The following is a 10,000-nucleotide window of genomic DNA, read 5'->3' on the forward strand; positions in this document are numbered from 1 at the left end:
CAGAGGAAGGACCGGACTATGTACCATAGCGGCCAACCACTCCCAGAGCCGGTCGTGCGGGGCTCGAGGTCTGCTCTCAACGTCACATGCTTCTGTGAGTGCTCAGGCAAGGGTCAGACCACATCCTTCCTGGCAGCACCCAAAGCAACCAGGCCGCTCGTGTCTCTCGCCTTCATTTTTCGACACAAGCGCCTGAGGAGGGACGCCACCCCTCCCCTTGCGTCAAGAGACCTCCCCACCGGCCTCTGACTGATTCTTAGAACGGACGGAAAGAGTCGGGCAAGCCTGTCAAAGATTTGAGCGTATGTCAAAAGCTTTAGACTTCCGCGAACTCTCTGGCTTGCACTGAGACCCGAGGTCGATGTGCTCAGCACCACGGGGCCCCTTTCGCCTGCAGGTCCCGAGCCGCCAACATGTTCTTAGTATCGTGTTCCCCAAACCTGGGTGACGGGCACCACAGGGCGACAGAGCCATCGCACTTGCCGGGTGGCAGAGGAAGGACCGGACTATGTACAATAGCGGCCAACGACTCCCAGAGCCGGTTGTGCGGGGCTCGAGGTCTGCTCTCAACATCACATGCTTTTGGATGTGCTCAGGCAAGGGTCAGACCACATCCTTCCTGGCAGCACCCAAAGCAACCAGGCCGCTCGCGTCTCTCGCCTTCATTTTTCGACACAAGCGCCTGAGGAGGGACGCCACCCCTCCCCTTTGCGTCAAGAGACCTCCCCACCGGCCTCTGACTGATTCTTAGAACGGACGGAAAGAGTCGGGCAAGCCTGTCAAAGCTTTGAGCGAATGTCAAAAGCTTTAGACTTCCGCGAACTCTCCGGCTTGCACTGAGACGCGAGGTCGATGTGCTAAGCACCACGGGGCCCCTTTCGCCTGCAGGTCCCGAGCCGCCAACATGTTCTTAGTATCGTGTTCTCCAATCCTGGGTGACGGGCACCGCAGGGAGGCAGAGCCATCGCACTTGCCGGGTGGCAGAGGAAGGACCGGACTATGTACAATAGCGGCCAACGACTCCCAGAGCCGGTTGTGCGGCGTCTGCTCTCAGCCTAAGAGGCTTCTGGGAGTGCTCAGGCAAGGGTCAGCCTGCACCCTTGCTGGCAGCACCCAGGGGAACCAGGACGCTTGCATCTCTCGCCTTCATTTTCGACACAAGCGCCTGAGGAGGGACGCCACCCCTCCCCTTGCGTCAAGAGACCTCCCCACCAGCCTCTGACTGATTCTTAGAACGGACGGAAAGAGTCGGGCAAGCCTGTCAAAGCTTTGAGCGAATGTCAAAAGCTTTAGACTTCCGCGAACTCTCCGGCTTGCACTGAGACGCGAGGTCGATGTGCTAAGCACCACGGGGCCCCTTTCGCCTGCAGGTCCCGAGCCGCCAACATGTTCTTAGTATCGTGTTCTCCAAACCTGGGTGACGGGCACCGCAGGGAGGCAGAGCCATCGCACTTGCCGGGTGGCAGAGGAAGGACCGGACTATGTACAATAGCGGCCAACGACTCCCAGAGCCGGTAGTGCGGCGTCTGCTCTCAGCCTAAGAGGCTTCTGGGAGTGCTCAGGCAAGGGTCAGCCTGCACCCTTGCTGGCAGCACCCAGGGGAACCAGGACGCTTGCATCTCTCGCCTTCATTTTCGACACAAACGCCTGAGGAGGGAAGCCAACCCTCCGTGTGTCAAGAGACCGTCCCCGCCCCGGCCTCCGACTGATTCTTAGAACGGACGGAAAGAGTCAGGCAAGCCTGTTAAGACTTCCGCGAACTCTCCGGCTTGCACTGAGACGCGAGGTCGATGTGCTCAGCACCACGGGGCCCCTTTCGCCTGCAGGTCCCGAGCCGCCAACATGTTCTAAGTATCGTGTTCTCCAAACCTGGGTGACGGGCACCGCAGGGAGGCAGAGCCATCGCACTTGCCGGGTGGCAGAGGAAGGACCGGACTATGTACAATAGCGGCCAACGACTCCCAGAGCCGGTAGTGCGGCGCCTGCTCTCAGCCTAAGAGGCTTTTGGGAGTGCTCAGGCAAGGGTCAGCCTGCACCCTTGCTGGCAGCACCCAGGGGAACCAGGACGCTTGCATCTCTCGCCTTCATTTTCGACACAAACGCCTGAGGAGGGAAGCCAACCCTCCGTGTGTCAAGAGACCGTCCCCGCCCCGGCCTCCGACTGATTCTTAGAACGGACGGAAAGAGTCAGGCAAGCCTGTTAAGACTTCCGCGAACTCTCCGGCTTGCACTGAGACGCGAGGTCGATGTGCTCAGCACCACGGGGCCCCCTTCGCCTGCAGGTCCCGAGCCGCCAACATGTTCTAAGTATCGTGTTCCCCAAACCTGGGTGACGAGCACCGCAGGGAGGCAGAGCCATCGCACTTGCCGGGTGGCAGAGGAAGGACCGGACTATGTACAATAGCGGCCAACGACTCCCAGAGCCGGTAGTGCGGCGCCTGCTCTCAGCTTAAGAGGCTTTTGGGAGTGCTCAGGCAAGGGTCAGCCTGCACCCTTGCTGGCAGCACCCAGGGGAACCAGGACGCTTGCATCTCTCGCCTTCATTTTCGACACAAACACCTGAGGAGGGAAGCCAACCCTCCGTGTGTCAAGAGACCGTCCCCGCCCCGGCCTCCGACTGATTCTTAGAACGGACGGAAAGAGTCAGGCAAGCCTGTCAAAGAATTGAGCAGATGTCAAAATCTTTTAAGACTTCCGCGAACTCTCCGGCTTGCACTGAGACCCGAGGTCGATGTGCTCAGCACCACGGGGCCCCTTTCGCCTGCAGGTCCCGAGCCGCCAACATGTTCTAAGTATCGTGTTCCCCAAACCTGGGTGACGAGCACCGCAGGGCGGCAGAGCCATCGCACTTGCCGGGTGGCAGAGGAAGGACCGGACTATGTACAATAGCGGCCAACCACTCCCAGAGCCGGTAGTGCGGCGTGCGAGGTCTGCTCTCAGCGGAAGAGGGTTTTGGGAATGCTCAGGCAAGGGCCAGCCTGCACCCTTCCTGGCCGCTCCCACGGGAACCAGGCTACTTGCAATCCTTTCCCCCAATAGCAAGTGCCTTTTGGAGGGACGGCCGGAGTCAACGTGGGGTTTGCCCGCCCTCCAAAGTGTCAAGAGACCGCCGCACAGGCCTCTGACTGATTCTTAGAACAGGCAGCAAGAGTTGGGTAAGTCTGTCGAAAATTTGACAAAGTGTCAAAAATTAGACTTCCGAGAGCTCTTGGGCATGCACACAGGCCTGTCATTCAAGTGCTCTGCCCGCGGAACCGTTTTTCGGATGCCTTTCAAAGTGGTCCCGCGCCGCCATTTTGTTCTAAAAATCGTGTTCCCAGAAATCTCCGGGTACCCCGCCAACCTCACTGTGTCACAATGTCAAGTGGCACTGAATGGGTCTGAATTTCAAATTCGACTGCTTCGCTCTGGAACTCGAACCCGGCAAAACCGTTTGGATTTTTCCCGGTCCAGACTTCCGCGGCAGACAAAGTTAAAGTTTTCGGGCTGCAGACTCAAAACGACATCTGGCCAACCGCCGGGCTCAATTCGCCCAGTTCCTCCGGCACTTCGGAACTCATGTTCGGCATGAGTTTTTGAATCTTTCCCGATGCTTCGGCATTTTCCTCCGCTGACACTTAGAATATTTTTCACACTTGGCCGAAAATTTTTCTAAGTTTTTCTGGTTACTGATTTCTTCTTTTCGGGCATTTTTCTAAGTTTTCTTGGTTACTCATTTCTCATTTTCAAACATTTTTCTAAGTTTTTCTGGTTACTGATTTCTTCTTTTTGGGCATTTTTCTAAGTTTTCTTGGTTACTCATTTCTCATTTTCAAACATTTTTCTAAGTTTTTCTGGTTACTCATTTCTCATTTTCAAACATTTTTCTAAGTTTTTCTGGTTACTGATTTCTTCTTTTTGGGCATTTTTCTAAGTTTTCTTGGTTACTCATTTCTCATTTTCAAACATTTTTCTAAGTTTTTCTGGTTACTGATTTCTTCTTTTTGGGCATTTTTCTAAGTTTTCTTGGTTACTCATTTCTCATTTTCAAACATTTTTCTAAGTTTTCTTGGTTACTCATTTCTCATTTTCAAACATTTTTCTAAGTTTTTCTGGTTACTGATTTCTTCTTTTTGGGCATTTTTCTAAGTTTTCTTGGTTACTCATTTCTCATTTTCAAACATTTTTCTAAGTTTTTCTGGTTACTCATTTCTCATTTTCAAACATTTTTCTAAGTTTTTCTGGTTACTGATTTCTTCTTTTTGGGCATTTTTCTAAGTTTTCTTGGTTACTCATTTCTCATTTTCAAACATTTTTCTAAGTTTTTCTGGTTACTCATTTCTCATTTTCAAACATTTTTCTAAGTTTTTCTGGTTACTCATTTCTGCTTTTCCAACGTTTTACTAAGTTTTGCTGGTTACTGAGTTCACACTTTTAAACATTTTCGGGCATTTTTCTACGTTTTTCATGTTACTCATTTAGCACTTTCAGGCACTTTCCTATGCTTTCCTGCTTACTGATTTCACACTTTTAAGCATCTTCGGGCATGTTCCCTAAGTTTTGCAGTTCATTCGTTTGGGACAGTCAGGCAGCTTTCCTAAGCTTTCCTGGTAACCGAATTCACATTGTTGAGAACTTTGGAACCCTTCCCTAAGCTGTGCTGGTTACTCACTTTACCTCTTCAGACACTTGCCCCCGTTGTGACAGAGACCACTTCCCGACTCGGGAAATGCACCAAATTCGGCCTGAACTCAGAGGGCAGTCCCCCCTCGAAGGCGTGGAAGTCGGCAGAATCGCCGGGTCAAATCCGGCTGAGCTACCCGGCTTGGAAGCCTCAAAGTCGGTATGAGCTGTCAGGTTCACTCCCATCCCCGTTTGGACCACTTCCCGACTCGGGAAATTCACCAAATTCGGCCTGAACTCAGAGGACAGTCCCCCCTCGAAGGCGTGACAGTCGGCAGAACCGCCGGATCAAATCCGGCTGAGCTACCCGGCCCCGAAGCCTCAAAGTCGGTAAGAGCTGTCAGGTTCACTCCCATCCCCGTTTGGACCACTTCCCGACTCGGGAAATTCACCAAATTCGGCCTGAACTTATACAACAGTCCCCCCTCGAAGGCGTGACAGTCGGCAGAACCGCCGGATCAAATCCGGTTGAGCTACCCGGCTTGGAAGCCCCAAAGTCGGTAAGAGCTGTCAGGTTCACTCCCATCCCCGTTTGGACCACTTCCCGACTCGGGAAATTCACCAAATTCGGCCTGAACTTATACAACAGTCCCCCCTCGAAGGCGTGACAGTCGCTAGAACCGCCGGATCAAATCCGGTTGAGCTACCCGGCTTGGAAGCCCCAAAGTCGGTAAGAGCTGTCAGGTTCACTCCCATCCCCGTTTGGACCACTTCCCGACTTAGGAAATTCACCAAATTCGGCCTGAACTTAGAGGAGAGTCCCCGCTCGAAGGCGTGGAAGTCGGCAGAATCGCCGGGTCAAATCCGACTGAGCTACCCGGCCCCGAAGCCTCAATGTCGGTAAGAGCTGTCAGGTTCACTCCCATCCCCGTTTGGACCACTTCCCGACTCGGGAAATTCACCAAATTCGGCCTGAACTTATACAACAGTCCCCCCTCGAAGCCGTGGCAGTCGCTAGAACCGCCGGATCAAATCCGGTTGAGCTACCCGGCTTGGAAGCCCCAAAGTCGGTATGAGCTGTCAGGTTCACTCCCATCCCCGTTTGGACCACTTCCCGACTTAGGAAAATCACCAAATTCGGCCTGAACTCAGAGGGCAGGCCCCCCTCGAAGGCCAGGCATTCGGCAGAACCGCCGGGTCAAATCCGACTGTGCTACCCGGCCCCAAAGCCTCAAAGTTGGTATGAGCAGTTAGGTTCACTCCCATCCCCGTTTGGACCACTTCCCGACTTAGGAAATTCACCAAATTCGGCCTGAACTTAGAGGAGAGTCCCCGCTCGAAGGCGTGGAAGTCGGCAGAATCGCCGGGTCAAATCCGACTGAGCTACCCGGCCCCGAAGCCTCAATGTCGGTAAGAGCTGTCAGGTTCACTCCCATCCCCGTTTGGACCACTTCCCGACTCGGGAAATTCACCAAATTCGGCCTGAACTTAGACAACAGTCCCCCCTCGAAGCCGTGGCAGTCGCTAGAACCGCTGGATCAAATCCGGTTGAGCTACCCGGCTTGGAAGCCCCAAAGTCGGTATGAGCTGTCAGGTTCACTCCCATCCCCGTTTGGACCACTTCCCGACTTAGGAAAATCACCAAATTCGGCCTGAACTCAGAGGGCAGGCCCCCCTCGAAGGCCAGGCATTCGGCAGAACCGCCGGGTCAAATCCGACTGTGCTACCCGGCCCCAAAGCCTCAAAGTTGGTATGAGCAGTTAGGTTCACTCCCATCCCCGTTTGGACCACTTCCCGACTTAGGAAATTCACCAAATTCGGCCTGAACTTAGAGGAGAGTCCCCGCTCGAAGGCGTGGAAGTCGGCAGAATCGCCGGGTCAAATCCGACTGAGCTACCCGGCCCCGAAGCCTCAATGTCGGTAAGAGCTGTCAGGTTCACTCCCATCCCCGTTTGGACCACTTCCCGACTCGGGAAATTCACCAAATTCGGCCTGAACTTAGACAACAGTCCCCCCTCGAAGCCGTGGCAGTCGCTAGAACCGCTGGATCAAATCCGGTTGAGCTACCCGGCTTGGAAGCCCCAAAGTCGGTATGAGCTGTCAGGTTCACTCCCATCCCCGTTTGGACCACTTCCCGACTTAGGAAAATCACCAAATTCGGCCTGAACTCAGAGGGCAGGCCCCCCTCGAAGGCCAGGCATTCGGCAGAACCGCCGGGTCAAATCCGACTGTGCTACCCGGCCCCAAAGCCTCAAAGTTGGTATGAGCAGTTAGGTTCACTCCCAAACCCGTTGGGACCACTTCCCGACTTAGGAAATTCACCAAATCCGGCCTGAACTTAGACAACAGTCCCCCCTCGAAGGCGTGACAGTCGGTAGAACCGCCGGGTCAAATCCGGCTGAGCTACCCGATTTGGAAGCCTTCAACACAAAACCCATCCGGCAATGCCACTCAAAAAGGGCCCAAATTCAGAAACACCCCCTTCAATAGGTACCACTTCCTCGGAGACACTACCGGGACACGCTCCCCTCGGCGAAAATTAAGCCCCCACCACTAACTGAAGCCAACCGCAGCCCCAACTTCAACGGAGAAATCAGTAACCAATTCAAAAATGCACTTGGTTACTGATTTGTACTGCTTCAAAAATATTCTAAGTGTCGCTGGTTACTGATTTGTACTGCTCCAAAAATATTCTAAGTGTCACTGGTTACTGATTTGTACTGACTCAAAAATATTCTAAGTGTCGCTGGTTACTGATTTGTACTGACTGAAAAATATTCTAAGTGTCGCTGGTTACTGATTTGTACTGACTCAAAAATATTCTAAGTGTCAGTGGTTACTGATTTGTACTGCTCCAAAAATATTCTAAGTGTCGCTGGTTACTGATTTGTAATGCTCCAAAAATATTCTAAGTGTCGCTGGTTACTGATTTGTACTGCTTCAAAAATATTCTAAGTGTCAGCGGTTACTGATTTGTACTGCTTCAAAAATATTCTAAGTGTCGCTGGTTACTGATTTGTACTGCTTCAAAAATATTCTAAGTGTCAGTGGTTACTGATTTGTACTGCGTCAAAAATATTCTAAGTGTCGCTGGTTACTGATTTGTACTGCTCCAAAAATATTCTAAGTGTCGCTGGTTACTGATTTGTACTGCTTCAAAAATATTCTAAGTGTCGCTGGTTACTGATTTGTACTGCTTCAAAAATATTCTAAGTGTCAGTGGTTACTGATTTGTACTGCTTCAAAAATATTCTAAGTGTCGCTGGTTACTGATTTGTACTGCTTCAAAAATATTCTAAGTGTCAGTGGTTACTGATTTGTACTGCTTCAAAAATATTCTAAGTGTCGCTGGTTACTGATTTGTACTGCTTCAAAAATATTCTAAGTGTCAGTGGTTACTGATTTGTACTGCTCCAAAAATATTCTAAGTGTCGCTGGTTACTGATTTGTACTGCTTCAAAAATATTCTAAGTGTCAGTGGTTACTGATTTGTACTGCTCCAAAAATATTCTAAGTGTCGCTGGTTACTGATTTGTACTGCTTCAAAAATATTCTAAGTGTCAGCGGTTACTGATTTGTACTGCTTCAAAAATATTCTAAGTGTCAGTGGTTACTGATTTGTACTGCTTCAAAAATATTCTAAGTGTCGCTGGTTACTGATTTGTACTGCTTCAAAAATATTCTAAGTGTCAGTGGTTACTGATTTGTACTGCTCCAAAAATATTCTAAGTGTCGCTGGTTACTGATTTGTACTGCTTCAAAAATATTCTAAGTGTCAGTGGTTACTGATTTGTACTGCTTCAAAAATATTCTAAGTGTCGCTGGTTACTGATTTGTACTGCTTCAAAAATATTCTAAGTGTCGTGGTTACTGATTTGTACTGCTTCAAAAATATTCTAAGTGTCGCTGGTTACTGATTTGTACTGCTCCAAAAATATTCTAAGTGTCGCTGGTTACTGATTTGTACTGCTTCAAAAATATTCTAAGTGTCGCTGGTTACTGATTTGTACTGCTCCAAAAATATTCTAAGTGTCGCTGGTTACTGATTTGTACTGCTTCAAAAATATTCTAAGTGTCGCTGGTTACTGATTTGTACTGCTTCAAAAATATTCTAAGTGTCAGTGGTTACTGATTTGTACTGCTTCAAAAATATTCTAAGTGTCGCTGGTTACTGATTTGTACTGCTCAAAAATATTCTAAGTGGGGCTGGTTACTGATTTGTACTGCTCCAAAAATATTCTAAGTGTCGCTGGTTACTGATTTGTACTGCTTCAAAAATATTCTAAGTGTCAGCGGTTACTGATTTGTACTGCTTCAAAAATATTCTAAGTGTCAGTGGTTACTGATTTGTACTGCTTCAAAAATATTCTAAGTGTCGCCGGTTACTGATTTGTACTGCTTCAAAAATATTCTAAGTGTCAGTGGTTACTGATTTGTACTGCTTCAAAAATATTCTAAGTGTCGTGGTTACTGATTTGTACTGCTTCAAAAATATTCTAAGTGTCAGTGGTTACTGATTTGTACTGCTCCAAAAATATTCTAAGTGTCGCTGGTTACTGATTTGTACTGCTTCAAAAATATTCTAAGTGTCAGCGGTTACTGATTTGTACTGCTTCAAAAATATTCTAAGTGTCAGTGGTTACTGATTTGTACTGCTTCAAAAATATTCTAAGTGTCGCTGGTTACTGATTTGTACTGCTTCAAAAATATTCTAAGTGTCAGTGGTTACTGATTTGTACTGCTTCAAAAATATTCTAAGTGTCGCTGGTTACTGATTTGTACTGCTCCAAAAATATTCTAAGTGTCGCTGGTTACTGATTTGTACTGCTTCAAAAATATTCTAAGTGTCGCTGGTTACTGATTTGTACTGCTTCAAAAATATTCTAAGTGTCAGTGGTTACTGATTTGTACTGCTTCAAAAATATTCTAAGTGTCGCTGGTTACTGATTTGTACTGCTTCAAAAATATTCTAAGTGTCGTGGTTACTGATTTGTACTGCTTCAAAAATATTCTAAGTGTCGCTGGTTACTGATTTGTACTGCTTCAAAAATATTCTAAGTGTCAGTGGTTACTGATTTGTACTGCTTCAAAAATATTCTAAGTGTCGCTGGTTACTGATTTGTACTGCTCCAAAAATATTCTAAGTGTCGCTGGTTACTGATTTGTACTGCTTCAAAAATATTCTAAGTGTCGCTGGTTACTGATTTGTACTGCTTCAAAAATATTCTAAGTGTCGCTGGTTACTGATTTGTACTGCTTCAAAAATATTCTAAGTGTCGCTGGTTACTGATTTGTACTGCTTCAAAAATATTCTAAGTGTCAGTGGTTACTGATTTGTACTGCTTCAAAAATATTCTAAGTGTCGCTGGTTACTGATTTGTACTGCTCAAAAATATTC

Source organism: Hemiscyllium ocellatum, unplaced genomic scaffold, assembly GCF_020745735.1.
Source record: "Hemiscyllium ocellatum isolate sHemOce1 unplaced genomic scaffold, sHemOce1.pat.X.cur. scaffold_796_pat_ctg1, whole genome shotgun sequence".
NCBI classification, from domain to species: Eukaryota; Metazoa; Chordata; class Chondrichthyes; order Orectolobiformes; family Hemiscylliidae; genus Hemiscyllium; species Hemiscyllium ocellatum.